Raw genomic sequence first — 10,269 nt, 5'->3', positions numbered from 1 at the left:
AACGAAAATTTTATGAACCTACGCATGCACACATTTAATAATAATTACTTACTCTGCATTTTTCATTTTGGCAAATCCACCAACAAGAATGGTGTAAGTTACCAAGCTCATTTCTATGCCTCCTTCTCTTCTTTCATTTTTCTAACAAAAGATGGTATGAATAATGTTGCACATCATTAAAGCTTACTATTATCGCAAAACGACACACTTGAAAAATATTTAGATTGAATTAATATAGTAAATATACTTTTGCAACGACATATCTACCATCAAAAATATATTTCAAGCATAAAATACTTAATTGGCCTTCTATACAAATCAATCAAACTTTAATCATATTCAAAACTAGAATGGTGACCTTTATGTCAATAAATGAAGCAAAAATATTAAGCTAACATTGAGATCAAATTAACATATGACGAAAGAAAGGGAGAAAATAGGAGTAGTTATTACTTTGTGTAGACATGAGACCATGGTTCTATTTCCCTAGCTCGCATATTTTCAAAGATTTCACGTGCACCGTTCATATCACCTCTCCTTGTGTAGTAATTCACCATCAAACCATACTCTTTCCTAGAAGGATTAATGATAATAGATTTCATCCTAAAAAAAAAAAAAGATCAAACCAATTAATATGAAAATGCTCAAATTTAGACTTTTCACTTTTTATGTATAAAATTCAGCAAAAGGTGAATGTGAGATGTCTCAAAGCTTGCTTACATTCATGCTCATGAACAGATCATTGTTGGTGCAAGTTTGAATGAATGAACTCGAACACGCACGATCAAAGCAATACAATTGAGATTCTTACCTTGTCTGTATGATGTTGCACAGTTATATTACATTGTCCAGTAGATACGTCCCAAATTTTGATTTGCTTATCAAGAATTTGAAATAAAATAACTCCAAGATGCAAGTGGGTCAACAATTTTAAGTGAAATGATTAAAATGGGAAATTGAATGAGCCTTAACAAGAAAACTAGCAGCTTACAATTCTACACAATAACAAAGACTAACTTCTTAAAGAAACCACAGTGCTTCTAAGTCCACAAAGCAAGATGTAGTTATCAATTTACTAAAAATACAATATCTGGTCTTGTATTATTAACAAGATACATAAGTGTAACAATTGCACTAAGATATGGTACTTATAGGTCAAGAAGTTCTTCATTATCAACTCGGGGTTGAAATATATATTGCTTTACATCTAGTAAACGAACTTGCATTGGAATGTTCAATGGATGTGCTTTATCCATATAAAGTCTTTTAAAAAAATTTCCAATATAAGTTGATTGATAAACAAATATCTCATCTGCCAAATGCTCAAATTGCAAACTGAGGCAAAAATTTGTATTTTCGAGGTCTTTCATCTTGAATTCTTTCTTAAGATATTTTATTGTCTTTGAAAGCTCTTCAAGAGTTCAGACTATATTTAAATCATCAACATATAGAGTTATAATAGCAAATCTTGGCTATGATTTATTTATAAAAATGCATGGACATATTTGAATATTTTGATATCCTTCTTTCAACAAATATTCACTCAGATGATTATATACCACATTAGTATTGATTGTTTTAATCCATATAATGATCTCTGTAACTTTATTGAATATAGTTCTCGAAAACTTGATTTATATATTTCAAGTATCTTAAATCCTTCTAGAACTTTTATTTAAATATCATTATCAAGAGATCCATATAAATATGTTATGACTACATCCATAAGATGCATGTCCAAATTTTTATACACAACCAAGCCAATAAAAAATCTTAATGTGATTTCATCCACCATCAGAGAATATGTCTCCTCATGGTCAATACCAGGTCTTTGTGAAAAACCTTGTGCAACTAATCTTCCTTCATCTCTTGTAATCTCATTATCTTCATTTCTTTTTCTCACAAATATCCATTTATATTCCACAGGTTTGACACCTTTTGCTGTTTGGACTACTGATTCAAAAACTTGACATTTTGAAAGTGAATTTAATTTTGCCTCAATTGATTCTTTCCACAAAGACCAATCTTTTCTCTGTCGACATTCTTCAACGAATTTTGGTTATGGATCTTCATTTTTTAATATAGTATCAAGTGCAAACTATTATCAACAACTGCATTAATTATATTCCATCTCTTTCCTGTCTTAGTTGTTTTATCTTCTTCGATATTTTGTGTCATAGGATTTCTTCTGGAACATCCATATCCTTAATCGAGTTATTGACTCAATTTCTATTTCAAGGATTTTTATCTTTAATGACAAGTTGTTATGTTGGGATATCAATTTTTTATGAGACATTTGCAACTCTGATATGTGTTTTAGTTACTTTCTTTGCATCTACAAATGCATCTAGTAACTGATTTGCTATATATATTTTGCAAATGAATTATTTTATGAACTTCAAGTTCACATTGATCTGTACGAGGATCCAAATGAGACAATAATGATACATTTCATGTAATTTCTTTTTCCAATTTTTTTAATTTCTCCTTATAACGTTGAAAAATTTGTCTAATTAAAATGATAATCAATAAATCATGTAGACCCGTAAGAGGTTCAAGATTTCAAGATATTTAATAATTTATGGAGAATCGAATCCAACATATATTTCTAGCCTTCTTTGAGGATCCATCTTAGTACGTTGTAATAGAGCAATTGGAACATATATGACACATCCAAAAATTCTCAAATCCCTAGAAGAAATTTTGCCTTTAATGTCAGTTGTCAACTGACGTCTTTGCAAGCATTATAAAAGGCCTTTAATGTCGATTTGACTTTAATGTTGGTTTAGAAACGACATTAAAGGCCTCTTTAATGTCGGTTTAAAACCGACATCAAAGGCCTTTAATGTCATTTTTAAAACGACATCAAAACCTTGTTTCTGGCCCATTTTTAAATTTATTTTTATTATATTGTTGCATTATTGTCCATTTTTTATGACATCAAAACCGATATTATTTGTCTTGAATTATGAGAGGAAATGTTCATCATCGTATATTGTGAAAAATGTAAAAAAAATTGTTGGCACGCTTGCTAGCTATAGAATGCTAGAGCTACTACTCCATGGCAAACCTTATACACATCAAATACACTTTTCCACACTTCTTCCATATAGAATTAAACAAATACATATAATCCAACACCTATATATATTCACATATCAAATAAATGCATGTTGTCCTCTATGACAAACCAATAGGATTCCTATTTCACCCGCAATGAATAAGATCCAACACATAATATACCAACACACTTTTTCACACTTCCATAAAGTACTACAACAAATACACATCATCCAACACACACACACACACACACACACATATATATATATATTCACATATCAAATAAACACACTATATCCGATGACTATAAGTGAAAACTCAAAATCTAAAAATAATAACATCACGAAAGGGGCGTACATTTGCATAAGAGAGTTCTTTCCTAAACAAGGAACAATCATTTCTACATTTATGTATCTTCTCGTACTTCATTCCAAGAGTACACAAAATCTTTTTGCTTCATAAGTAGAAGTAGGGATTTCATTAGGAGTAGGTAAGATGTCACCAATTAATTTTAACAACTCCGTGATACTCTTTTCACTCCATCCAAATTTAACTTTCAAATTATATAATTTTATCAATGTAGATATTTTGGTAAAAATTTTACAATTAGGATATAATGGTTTCTTGGCATCATCTAGTAGTTTCTCAAAATTTTCTAACTTGGTCATTAAAATAATTGTGTGCACCCTCAAACATCCCAATTATGTCACCAACATCAAACATCCCAATTATGTCATCAACATCATCCACGTTAATTTCTTCTCTTGCACTACTAAAGACACTTTCATTGTTTCTCTTCATTGGTAGTGATTCACCATGAAAAATTCATACTTGATAACTCTTATCGATGCCGTTAAAAAATAATAAGTGATCTCTAATTGTATTCACATGTAAAGTCTTTGCATTTACGCACTTTAAACGAGAACAAGTCATGATGTTCGATGTCTTCGAATGTTTCAACCCATTTTTAATAAACATCTCAACCCCAACAACATAATCAGTTAACATTCTATTATTTTTCATCCATGGCTTATCCATATTATATAAGGATGCAATTTAATCTACAAAAAAATGTCAAAAAAACAATAAGGAATATTTAAGTAATCTTACACTTGTGAACTCAACTATAATCAACAATAATACCTAAAAAGTTGAAGACTAAATATAATTAATGTAAATTTCTATATACACCCAACAACCAAACAATTAGAATAAAGCAAGACTATCAAATAAGCACATATGAAAAAGAAATTAAATTCTTATCCACATTCCAAAAACGTACTAACAAGTTCTATATAAACCCAAACAACCAAAAAGTTCTATATACACTCAAACAACTACAAAACTCGTAATCGTATCACTCAATCAACTAACAAGCAAATCTCAAATTAAAACCATCGACGAAGACCAAACACAAACTTCTAACCATCATTATGACATTATAATTCCAAATGAATGGAAGTAATTAGTTTGATTTTCTTTTACTAACAATTTGAGGTGTGTTAAAAAGCCCTCCGACACGCTTAAATACTGACAACATATACCAAGTACCAAATATATCTACAAAAGACCGATGAGCAACTTAAAAAAAGAAGAAGAGAAACTTCAATTAAATACAAAAAGTGCATGTGCACTCGTGTGCATGAGTATATTATCATCGCACAATCAATTAAAATATACATGCATGCATGCTCCAAGATTTTGTAATATTGAAGCACAAACCAATTCAATAATTACAAATCGAAAGCATCCATTCATTCTTTGGATACACAAGCGTAAAAAAAACTTTTCAAAATCTTAAAGATAATACAAATAAATAAAAATACAGATTTAATTTTCAAGGAGTATGAATCATTACCTCTCCTTACCCTTCTTTAAGAATCACTTAAGCAACTTCTTCCTAGCAATTGGAAGATATGTTAGAAAACAATACAAATTAGCATAGAACATCACAGTAAACAAAAGCGTTCAGAGTAACGTACACAAAAGTATAAGAGTTTATCTTTTTTAAAGCTACAAACTAATGGGTTCACCAGATATCTCATCAAATAGGTTCACCGGTGACTGCTGAAACGTGTGGGTTGTGACTGCTGAATCAGAATCAGTCCGATTTTAGGTGGGTATCTAACCGAATGGGTTCAGAGTTGGAGATTTGTGGGTGGTGAATGCTGAATCTGGCTATCTCACAAACACGATTCACTGGAGAGAAAAATATTTTGATGGTGGTCGTGAGAGCTGGGCACAAACGTAGATGAAGGTGGATGAAGGAAATGATTGATTTCAATATAACACCCCAAAACTAGTAAGTTAACTTTAATGTGTGTTATATTGAAATTTTTTAGGTGTTATGTGTGAAATTATTTGATTTGTGGAAGTTAAGTACGTTGGAGTGATATGTGGTTAATTCTGAAATTTGAAATCCTATTGTTAAAGTGGTGATTTTTGGATTGATTGGTTGGTAAATTAAATTTGTAAAGTTTGAAGTATTATGAGTAATTATTGTTTATCAGTATAAGCAAAGTTATAGAGGAATAAGAATAATTATATTATGGGATAATATAATTATTCATAATATAATTATTATGGAAAAGAGAGAAGTTATTGATGATATATTGAGTCGGTAATGAAGAAAGAGAAAAATTATTTGAAATAGAAAAAAATGAGTTCGTTGGGGAAATTAAATAATGATAATAAAGATAATGACAATAGTAATGATAATAATACTGTATTATTATTATTATTGTATATATTAAATAAGCCTCTTTCATTTTTCATGTCCATCTTCTCCACCCCTCTTTCTTCTTCACCATTCAACCCTAGAGCAGTCGCCGCCCCACTTCAGCCATCATCGCGCACAACACTCTAGTGAGAGAGTCCTCGTTACGGTCGCATAGTCGAAACCATCATCGGTCGTAGCCTCCACTTGCACAGCACCGCCGCGACCATCATCGCGCTTGACAGTCAAGGATGCAAGCCATGACAATTTTCTTTTCGCGAGCCACACGTCCAAGCCGCGTCAGTTCAAGCCGTGTCCCTTCACCGAGCCGCGTGAGTCATCTCTTTGATCCAAGCCGTTCCATGTAAGCCGTACGCGAGCCATACACAACTGAGTCGATCCTGTGTGAGCCGTATGCGAGCCGTGAGTCTCAAGACCCGAGCCGAAGCCTTGCTAGCCGAGCCACCTTCAGTTTTAGCCGTCTGCAACATATTTAAGCCCTTGGTGAGTTTTTGCTTAGTTCTTGTTGGGTTTGGTACGCCCAAATAATTATTGTTTTGGGTCTTAAATAAGTTAGCACTGGAATGAGTTGTATTATGTTTTTTGAAGGTTAAGGTGTGGTTGAGGAATTGAATTGTGCAAATTTCAATTTAAGGTTGTATTGAGATCAACTTTAAATCTTTGGGGTAAGTTTGATTGAATTGGTTGCCTAATTAAACAGTAAAGTGATAGATTGACAAAATTATTAAGTTTAATTTTGTTCATGTTTAGGACTGAGTTTATTGTGAGGATTTGACTCTCAATCAGAGGAGTACTATTTCTTTTGTGAATCTCCAGGTAAGAGATTTTTCGTACTAAACCCTACTTGGAAGTTGCATGTATGTTATGTATTGTTTAGTAGTGTAAGTAAGAGATGTATAATATGTCTATTTGAGATGGCCGTATAAATAGTTACTTAGTAAACCATATTATGATTTAGATATAATATTCTTTGTTGAGGCATGCTATGATCAAATATGTGACTTTTGAGTTATGTGTAACTGAGCTAAGATGTTGATGCTATGATAAGCATGTATAGGCTATAGTGTTCTGTTAGTTTTGCCTGTTAGAGTCATACCATATGAGGGTCCCTCGGGTTCACCACCTATGTATGCCTATGTGGCTGGTTTGAGATGTGATTCGATGGGATCACTTACAACCCGACTCTCCTATAGGGTTATTCCTTCGGGTTCACCGAGAGCCCAAATGTGTCCCTACGGGACCATTGGATAGTATGCATTCGGAGAGCGCAATAGTATGCAGTACCATGTTACATGACTCTAGGTTAACAGACACATACTGAGACCAATATGGTCTCTTACTAAGTATAAATTTATACTCACTCTTTTAAATGTTTAGTTTTCAGGTAAGGGTAGAGGCAAGGGCAAACTGGCGAATGATAAGAAGTGACCGTGGATCGCCATAGGGAACCGTTCAGTTTTCTTTCACATTTATATTTCAGTAGTTATATTTTCATAGATTTATTTCAGAACTCCAGTTCAATTACTTTAAGTATATTTTCTCTATTTTTGGGCCGAAAGTAGTATTTAGATTAGTTATTTTAACTATTTATTTATTTTTATTATTTAAAGTTTTTCCTCAAATTTTAATTTATTTTCTTGTATATTAAAAAAAATCTATATTTACTTAAATAGTAATGACCTAAACCTTCTAGAAAAGTTGGGCGTTACAGTTGGTATCAGAGTCAAAGTTTTAGATTTTGTAGACTGACTTACGATGTAAGTCTTTGATTTTATCCCTATGGTTAATACGGTCTTTCGTCACTCGCCAGGTACATTTTTATGATATAATTTAAGATTGTGCATATGACCTTGCATGAATTAAACTAGATAAGTAAGCATGTTATGAATGAACTCGTAGTAAAAGACTTTTATTGGTGGAAATTAGGAAAAAAATGCTGCCATGTAGAAGTGTTCATAGAGGTGGTATTGGAGGTAGAGGAGCTGGACGTAACCATCTTGCGGGACAACCTGAAGCACAACCTGGAGGACAGCCCGGGGAACAACCAACTGTACAAGCTGTCAGCCCTACTGCACCTGTTACTCAAGCAGACCTTGCTGCTATGGAGCAAAGGTACAGAGACTTATTGTTTGAAGTGATGGCACAACGACAGCCTGCCTCACAGACCTAGACAGCTCTTGTTCAGGCATCGGCTGTAGGTGATCAGATTCCAGCTACAGGAGTTCAGGCCCCAATTGTAGCCCAACACTTACCAGGCATGCTTTTAGCCGAAGCCAAGCACTTGAGGGACTTGAGGAAGTATAACCCTTAAACTTTTGATGGATCTTTAGCAGATCCCACCAAAGCACAAATGTGGTTGAGTTTGGTGGAGACCATCTTTCGTTATATGAAGTGCCCTAATGACCAGAAGATTCAGTACGCTGTGTACTTACTGATTGATAGAAGCAGAGGTTGGTGGGAGTCCACAGAGAGGATGTTGAGTGGAGATATAAGTAAGATCACCTGGGAGCCGCTCAAGGAGAACTTTTATGCCAAATTCTTCTCTGCCACAGTGAGAGAGGCCAAGTGCCAGAGTTCCTAAAACTAGAGCAAGGTAACATGACCATGGAAGAGTATGATCAGAAGTTCGATGTGTTATCCCAGTTTGCACCCGATTTAGTGAGAACCGAGGTTGAGAGAGCTAACAAGTTCGTCAAAGGTCTCAAGTCAGAGATCTAGGGTTTCGTTCGCGTCCTTAGACCAACCACCCAAGCTGATGCGCTGCGCATGGCAGTAGACCTGAGTTTGTATGAGAGGACGATGTTGGCCAAGGCTGTAGAGAAGGGGCCAACTTCGGGACATAAACGGAAGACTGAGCAGCAGCCTATAGTAGCACCACAAAGGAATTTGAGATCAATGGTTTGTTCCAACGGCACTGACAACAAGCTACTCAGACAGGCCAAACCTTGAAGGTACTATTCATGACTCTTAATTATGGAAGACCTCACTCGGGTCGTTACCTAGCAGGAAGTGGAGTATGTTACAAATGCAGACAACTTAGGCATCTAGCTGATAAGTGCCCTCAGAAGTCATTCGGAGTTGTTGCGAACCAGACTTCCCCACCCCCATCAAGGGAGAGTTTTTGTCACTAATAGGCAGGAGGCCGAGAGAGTTGGCACAATGGTGACAGGTACACTCCCAATCTTGGAACACCTGGCTTTAGTATTATTTGACTCGGGGTCCTCTCATTCTTTTATATCCTCTGTGTTTGTATAGCATATGAATTTAGAAGTAGAACCCCTGAGTTACCTGTTGTCTGTTTCTACTCCATCTGGAGAAATTATGTTGTCGAGAGAAAAGATAAAAGCATGTTAGATAAAAGTAGCAGAGCATGTTTTAGATGTAACTTTATTAGTATTGGACATGCAAGATTTTGATGTAATATTAGGCATGGATTGGCTATCCGCTAACCATGCAAACATAGATTGTTCCCGCAAGGAGGTAGTTTTTAACCCTCTTGAGGTAACTAGTTTTAAGTATAAGGGGGCAGGGACTGTGGTTCTACCTAAAGTTATCTCAGCCATGAAGGTTAGTAAGCTGCTCGACCAGGGTACTTGGAGTATCTTGGCTAGTGTTATGGACACTAGAGGGCCTAAAGTATCTTTATCATCTGAGCTAGTGGTAGGGAAATATCTCGATATTTTTCCAGAGGAGCTTCTAGGACTTCCGCGCCGCAGAGAGGTTGACTTCGCCATAGAGCTCGAACCAGGTACTGGTCTCATATCGAGAGCCTCATACAGAATGACGCCAGCAGAACTGAAGGAGCTGAAGGTCTAGTTGCAGGAATTGCTGGACAAAGGTTTTATTCGACCTAGTGTGTTACCTTGGAGAGCACCAATGTTGTTTGTGAAGAAGAAAGATGGTCGATGCGTCTTTGCATTGACTATAGAGAGCTTAATAAGGTGACAATCAAGAACAAATATCCATTGCCTAGAAATGAGGAGCTATTTGATCAGCTACAGAGAGCCACGATGTTCTCTAAGATCGGTTTACGTTTGGGATATCACCAGTTGAGGATTAGGCACAATGATATCTAAGACGACCTTTCGTTCTCGTTATGGACATTATGAGTTTATTGTAATGTCCTTTGGCTTGACAAATGCTCTTGCTGCATTTATGGAATTGATGAACATGGTGTTTAAGGATTTCTTAGACATTTATGCGATAGTTTTTATTGATGACATCTTGGTTTACTCCAAGGCAGAGGCTGAGCATGAGGAGCATTTGCATCAGGTGTTCGAGACCCTTCGAGCCAATAGGTTGTATGCCAAGTTTTCCAAGTGCGAGTTCTGGATGAAGCAGGTGTCATTCCTTGGTCATGTAGTATCCAGTGAGGGACTTTCTGTGGACCCAGCAAAGATCGAAGTCGTTACCAATTGGCCTCGACCTTCTACAATTAGTGAAGTTCGAAGTTTTCTAGGTTTAGTAGG

The 10,269-nt window shown here is 35.2% G+C and overlaps 2 long non-coding RNA genes across 2 annotated transcripts; one reads left to right on the top strand and one right to left on the bottom strand.

Moving 5' to 3' along the window:
- Window positions 1-373: 373 nt before the first annotated feature.
- LOC116405001 lies at window positions 374-5,629 on the bottom strand. Its single transcript, XR_004218049.1, has 2 exons — window positions 4,922-5,629; window positions 374-603 (listed from the first exon to the last, which is right to left on the bottom strand). It is a non-coding gene; the product is annotated as an uncharacterized LOC116405001 (long non-coding RNA).
- A 509-nt stretch (window positions 5,630-6,138) lies between these two features.
- LOC116405057 lies at window positions 6,139-6,504 on the top strand. Its single transcript, XR_004218111.1, has 2 exons — window positions 6,139-6,283; window positions 6,389-6,504. It is a non-coding gene; the product is annotated as an uncharacterized LOC116405057 (long non-coding RNA).
- Window positions 6,505-10,269: the final 3,765 nt, after the last annotated feature.

Source organism: Cucumis sativus, chromosome 7 (genome assembly GCF_000004075.3).
Source record: "Cucumis sativus cultivar 9930 chromosome 7, Cucumber_9930_V3, whole genome shotgun sequence".
Classification (NCBI taxonomy): Eukaryota; Viridiplantae; Streptophyta; class Magnoliopsida; order Cucurbitales; family Cucurbitaceae; genus Cucumis; species Cucumis sativus.
The sequence above is the reverse complement of the archived record's forward strand: the minus strand, read 5'-3'. Positions and strand labels throughout refer to the sequence as shown.